This window comes from Pan paniscus, chromosome 11 (genome assembly GCF_029289425.2).
Source record: "Pan paniscus chromosome 11, NHGRI_mPanPan1-v2.0_pri, whole genome shotgun sequence".
Taxonomy (NCBI): Eukaryota; Metazoa; Chordata; class Mammalia; order Primates; family Hominidae; genus Pan; species Pan paniscus.
This window is the reverse complement of record NC_073260.2, coordinates 10,984,264-10,990,847: the sequence shown is the minus strand read 5'-3', so window position 1 is coordinate 10,990,847 and position 6,584 is coordinate 10,984,264.

The window sequence follows — 6,584 nt, the reverse complement described above, 5'->3', positions numbered from 1 at the left end:
GCCTGTGTGCAAACCACCCAAGCCCACCCTGACCCCAGAGCCCCACAGCCCCACTGTGGCCGCTTGATCCCCCACGCCAACCCCCTGGCCCATTGACCCACCTCATCTGTTCATTCACTTATCTAAGCTGAGGGTGTAGCAGGTAAGATGCCGCAGCCCCTGCCTCCAATGTGCTGGTTCAGCCGGGGGCAGTGCCCATGTGAATCTGGCAAGGTGTTTAACAGTGTGGGCTTGAAAGTCCAAACCAGCTATGTCACTCTAAGTGTGTGGCCTTGGGGAAATGACTCAGTTTCATCTGTGAAATGGGATTCATCAGTTAAGAGGATTCAGAAGCTGAAAGTGCTATCACGAGTAAGGGGCTTGAGGGGAAACTGTCACCTCGGGCAGGACCCTGACTCCGCCTGAGGTGCATTTTCCCAGTTGTTTAGGGGCGGGAAAGATTTGCAGGGGTGGAGGCTGCAGTGAGAGCCAAAGCAAGGCTGCCTGGCAGCCCGGACAGAGGCCAGGGAAGCTTCCTGGAACAGTCAACACAGCTGTCCCATCAGCAGTGCCGGTGGAGAGCCAGCTGTCTCCTAGGCCCCGATGGAGGAGTCACACCCACGCTGGAAACTCACTGCCCAATGGGAAGGGGTTCCAGCACAGCCCAGGGCGGTGGGCAGTGCAAGCCCCTGGGCCTTTATCTCCACTATGGGCTTTCTAAGGAAGGAACCAGAACTTGGAGGTTTTCAGTTACATGGCCAACATCTCACAGCAAGTAGAGAGGGCTGGAATGGAGCCCGTGCCCTTCCTGCCACACCACCCTGCCTCCTGGTGCAGAAGGCGGGGGAAGCCAGAAAGCCTCCGTTCCACGCATGCCTGCAGGGCCGCCTTGGCCACGCCCCAGGCCAGCAGCTGACAGTGCAGGCGGAGGGTAGCCAGGCTGAAAGCTGGGGTGCCTCCTGGGGGAGTGCACTTGGAAAGACAGAGGAATCCAGTGCCTGTCTTGGGAGAATTTGGGATGCAGAGGCAGAACTGGAGTGGGGGCCTTGCGGAGCGGTGCTGAGTGGAGTCATGTGGCAGGTATAGCTGCCGTGCCTGAGTGTGATCAGCAGAGGGCGTGTGGAGCTTGCAGAATCCACTCCTGGCCCTTAGCCGAGGGAAGCATGGAGAGGCTGATTCCCACCTCAGCCGCGAGCAGGTTCCCAACTTAGAGGACCCTGTGACAGGCCTCCGAGGGCCTTTGGTCGGGTTTCCAAGGACCTGGATTTGGTTGGCAGTGCGGCTTTGTGTCTTTAACCCTCAGTAGTGAGTTCTCCACAGTGGGAAGAAGGAGCTCTCAGAGCGGGGCATTCCTTCCTCCAGGTTGAACACAGTCACCCGAAGGCAATATGCAGTGGTGGTGAAGAGCTCTGGCTCTGGAGTCGGACAGGCCTGCATCCAAATCCCAGCTCTACCACTTGCCAGGCTAAGCCTCAGTTTCCTCTCCTGTAAATGAAGGTCAAGGAATCCCTATCTTGGGATAGTTGTGAAAATTCAACGAGATCATGCATGAAAATCTCAGCACTAGGCCTGGTGCTGGTGTCCACTCAATGCATGGTAGTTAAAAGAGAAAAAGGAGATATATTTAGATGTTAAAACCTCACTTAGACTAGGCTAAGTTTCCCACTTCTGTACTAGACCCCACTGCAGCCCCTCCATGATGGACAGGGACTGGTGGGCCTGTGACCCCTTCACCTCTCGGGTCTGCATCTGATCATACCTCAACCATGGCCATGTGAGTCATCTCCATGCATGCAGCAGGTGCTTAATACATGCTTGTGAGGTTAACTGACAAAAATAGCTACTGTTTCTCAGGCATTTCCTGACATTTATATAGTGCCCCACAGTTTACAGAGCACCCTGTAAGTTCATCTATGGAGCAAATTATTATTATTTTTTTTTTTGAGACGGAGTTTCATTCTTGTTGCCCAGGCTGGAGTGCAGTGGCATGATCTTGGCTCACCGCAACCTCTGCCTCCCGGTTTGAAACGATTCTCCTGCCTCAGCCTCCCGAGTAGCTGGGATTACAGGCATGCACCACCACGCTTGGCTAATTTTGTATTTTTATTAGAGACGGGGTGTCTCCATGGTCAGGCTGGTCTCCAACTCCCGACCTCAGGTGATCCACCCGCCTCGGCCTCCCAAAGTGCTGGGATTACAGGTGTGAGCCACCGCACCCGGCCCTATGGAGCAAATTCTAAAGGCCTACCCTGTGCAGGGAGGGCAGGGAACTGCCAGATGAGCAAGATAGAGACCTGGGTCCCAGATCTGCCCTCAGGGAGCCACCATCTCCAGAGAGGGGGATGGTGAGTAAAGAAGCAAAGGCTGTGTGCTTAGCTGCACCTAATCCAGCACGTAGGCTGGGTGTATCTTGGTCAGGGAGGGCTTTCAAGGAAGATTGTTCCAGATGGAGGAAGCAACCACATGTAGAGGGCTGGAAGTCCAGGGCAGGTTAAAAAAGGGCAGACAGGCCAGGCGCAGTGGCTCACGCCTATATCCCAGCACTTTGGGAGGCCCAGGCAGGCAGATCACTTGAGGTCAGGGGTTTGGGACCAGCCTGGCCAACATGATGAAACCCCATCTCTATATTAAAAACAAAAATTAGCCTGGCATGGTGGTGGGCACCTGTAACCCCAGCTACTCGGGAGGCTGAGGCAGGAGAATCGCTTGAAACCTGGGAGGCGGAGGTTGCAGTGGGCTGAGCGCTCATGTCGCTGCACTCCAGCCTGGGCAACAGAGTGAAACTCTGTCTCAAATAAATAAGGGCAGGCAGCGAGGCTGCAGGGTTGGGGAGAGGGGTTAGAGTTGTTAGAATCCTTTGTGGGCTCTTCTATTTTCACGGCTCCAGAGAGGAGCAAGCTTCGTTTGGAGGTCCGAGTATCAAGTCAAACCTACTTCCTTAGGCTGCCATTAATGTCCACAATGTACGGCGCACTTCTATGTGTCAGGCCCTGTGCAAAGCGCTTTATGTGCATGATTTCATTAAATCCTTCTATTCAAAGCAGGTACCTTGTTTTTTTAAAATCCTCCTATTCAAAGCAGGTACTTTTTTTTTTTTTTTTTTTTGAGATGGAGTTTTGCTCTTGTTGCCCAGGCTGGAGTGCAGTGGCCCAATCTTGGCTCACTGCAATCTGCACCTCCCGGGTTCAAACCATTCTCCTGCCTCAGACTCCCAAGTAGCTGGGATTACAGGCACCTGCGACCATGCCAGGCTAATTTTGTATTTTTAGTAGAGATGGGGTTTCACCATGCTGGTCAGTCTGGCCTCGAACTCCTGACCTCAAGTGATCCACCCGCCTCGGCCTCCCAAAGTGCTGGGATTACAGGCGTGAGCCACCGCGCCCAGCCCAAAGCAGGTACATTTTTATCCCCATTTCACAGATGAGGAATCTGAGGCTCAGAGAGGCAAAGTCTCTCCCAAATACCACAGAGCTTGTGAATGGCAGAACTGGGAGGAAAGTCCCCTTCCCTGAACCTCAGTGTTCCCATCTGCAAAGTGTTCCTCCAGGAGAGGCTGGAAGGGGCCAGCCTCGTGCGCTCCCGGAGGTCCAGCTGCCCTCGGGACAGGCAAGTGGCTGTCCAGGCCACTGCATGGTGTATCACTTTCAGTTCCTGGGAAGAAGGTTAAATACCTCCGAGGGGCCCATTGAGGCTGCGGCAGCAAAGGAGGGGGTGACCGAGTGACTTTCAAAGGGGCTTGAAATGCGTAGCCGGCCCCTCCCCCCGAGGAGGGGGCCCTGCTTCCTCCCGGCCTAATGATATTCTGGGCTCAGCCCTCGTCTTTGGCGGCAGTTTAACCCGAGCCGGGGCGGATTTCTTTCTCACTGATCTCAGCTTGACACCCAATTAGCACAAGAATGGGAGGAGGAAGCCTGCGAGAGGCGCCTCCCAGCCTCCCGGGGCGCACGAGGGGAGCAGGCGGGAAGACAAAGGACAGCAGGCAGGGGGGCACCCGCGCCCTCGCCTCCCCAACCGACCCTGCCATTGTCTCCCTGCGAGCTTCAGAGAGGACGGAGGCCTACGCCCGGGCTGGCCGGCCTGCTGGAGGGAACAGGGAATGGGGCCCAAGCCCCTGTTCTGTGTGGACCCAAAGGGAAAGCAGTTGGGTGAGGCTAGTCCAAGGGGAGGCAGTGAGGTCAGTGCATAAGGGGCAGGGATCCCGAGGGCACAAAAGCCTGGGGCTGAGGCCTTACGGGGGCTCAGGCAAGCCACCCATTCGGAGTCTCGGTGCTCTCATCTGAAAAAGGGATCACAAAGAGTCCATGAGGAGTAAATTAGGGGGTGCATGTAATGCACCTGGCAGGTGCAAAGTGGGTGTGCAATAAATACTATTTGAAAGATTATGGGTGTTAAGCTAATATTGTTACTAACTAAAGGGTGGAGTGGGGTAGGCTTGGGTTAGAAGGAAGGACTTTATCAGTGATAGCTGGGCATCCACAGAGTGGGCTGGTTTACCCAAAGAGCTCACCAATCTCTGGGCTGTGCCAGGAGAAGCTGGAGGACCACCTGCCTGGGAGATTCCAGTAGGGAGGGAGTGTCTCTGGCCCCGTGCATAGACTCCCAACACCTCCTTTAGACTTGGGCTTCCATGTGACTTCCTGTGGGAAGCCTTCCCGGACCCCAGGACTAAGGTGGGGACCTCCTCTGGTTCCCACAGGCCCCGTGTTCTCCCTCCATAGCATGGATTGCTCTGTCTTCTGTGGTTCCCTCTATGTGGTCTCCTTGAACATCAGCCCCAGGAGGGCAAGGAGACCCACAGGTTTTGGGGTTTGTTTTGTTTTGAGTTGGAGCCTGGCTCTGTCGCCCAGGCTGGAGTGCAGTGGCGAAATCTCGGCTCACTGCAACCTCCCCTTCCTGGGTTCAAGCGATTCTCCTGCCCCAGCCTCCCAAGTAGCTGGGATTACAGGTGTGCTCCACCACACCTGGCTAATTTTGTGTTTTTAGTAGAGATGGGGTTTCGCCATGTCCAGGCTGGTCTCAAACTCCTGACCTCAAGTAATCCACCCACCTCTGCCTCCCAAAGTGCTGGGATTACAGCGTGAGCCACCATACCTGGCCTACCGACAGGTTTTTTTTTTTTTTTGGTGGTGGTGGTTTGTTTTGTTGTTGTTTTTTTTGTTTTGTTTTGTTTTTGAGACAGAATCTCGCTCTGTCACCCAGGCTGGAGTGCCGTGGTGCGATCTCGGCTCACTGCAAGCTCCGCCTCCTGGATTCACGCCATTCTCCTGCCTCAGCCTCCCGAGTAGCTGGGACTACAGGTGCCCACCATCACACTCGGCTAATTTTTTTTTGTATTTTTAGTAGAGACGGGGTTTCACCGTGTTAGCCAGGATGGTCTCGATCTCCTGACCTCGTGATCCGCCTGCCTCAGCCTCCCAAAGTGCTGGGATTACAGGCATGTGCCACTGCACCCGGCCAACTGACAGGTTTTGTTCATCATTGTGTTCCCAGCAGCAACACTGGCCCTGGTGTGTAATAGGTTCTCAGTGAATGTTTGTCAGGTGGATGAAGCTCTTCAAATGCTCCCAAGTGCTCCATTCCAGCTCTGGGAGGCAGTTTCCAGGTCAGGGGACACTGAGGTGGGTTGGAATCAGAGGCTATAAAGGGCTCTGTATGCCTTCTAGGTAGGCCCTTAGCTTGTTGGCAAAGGGAAGCCATTAAGTGACTTTGAGCAGGGGACTGATATCACTCATTCATTTACTCATTCAGCAAGCTCTTGGCAAACCCCTATAGAGTACAAAGTTCCGCACTACCTGCTATAATCAAAGATGAATCAGGAAAAGTTTCTGCCCAGAAGGAGCTTAGAGTACAGTAGAAGAATCTTAGAATATGTTTGCATAGAAGACCTTAGAAGATCATTTGGTCCCAAACCTCTTCACAGAATAGGGAAACTGAGTTCCACAGAGGGGTGGGTCACATGGCACGGTGAGGATGAGGCCTTTCTGTGTACCACGTGAGTCCTCCACTTTCCGAGGACCAGGGCAGTGTCTCATTTGTCCTTGTTTTATAGGAACAGGGCCTGGCACATTGAAGGGGCTCAAAGCTGTCTGTGGAGTTGATCTGTACAATGAAGCCAAGGCCAGAGGAGGTGGGAGGCAGGCAGGCCAGAGAGGAAGCAGGTGCAGGTGAGGTGATGAGCTGGAGGACTGGGGGGGCATGCCAGATTAGAAGGGAGACTCGGCTGGGCGCGGTGGCTCACGCCTGTAATCCCAGCACTTTGGGAGGCTGAGGCAGGCAGATCACGAGGTCAGGAGATTGAGACCATCCTGGCTAACATGGTGAAACCCCATCTCTACTAAAAACACAAAAAATTAGCCAGGCCTGGTGGCGGGCGCCTGTAATCCCAGCTACTCGGGAGGCTGAGGCAGGAGAATGTCGTGAACCCGGGAGACAGCTTGCAGTGAGCTGATATCGCACCACTGCCCTCCAGCCTGGGCGACAGAGTGAGACTCCGTCTCAAAAAAAAAAAAAAAAAGAAGGGAGACTCATCCAAATTTGGTGACTGTTTGGATATGAGAGAGGGAAAATTAGGGTAATTTGGGTGTTTACTTGGGTGTTTTGGTGAG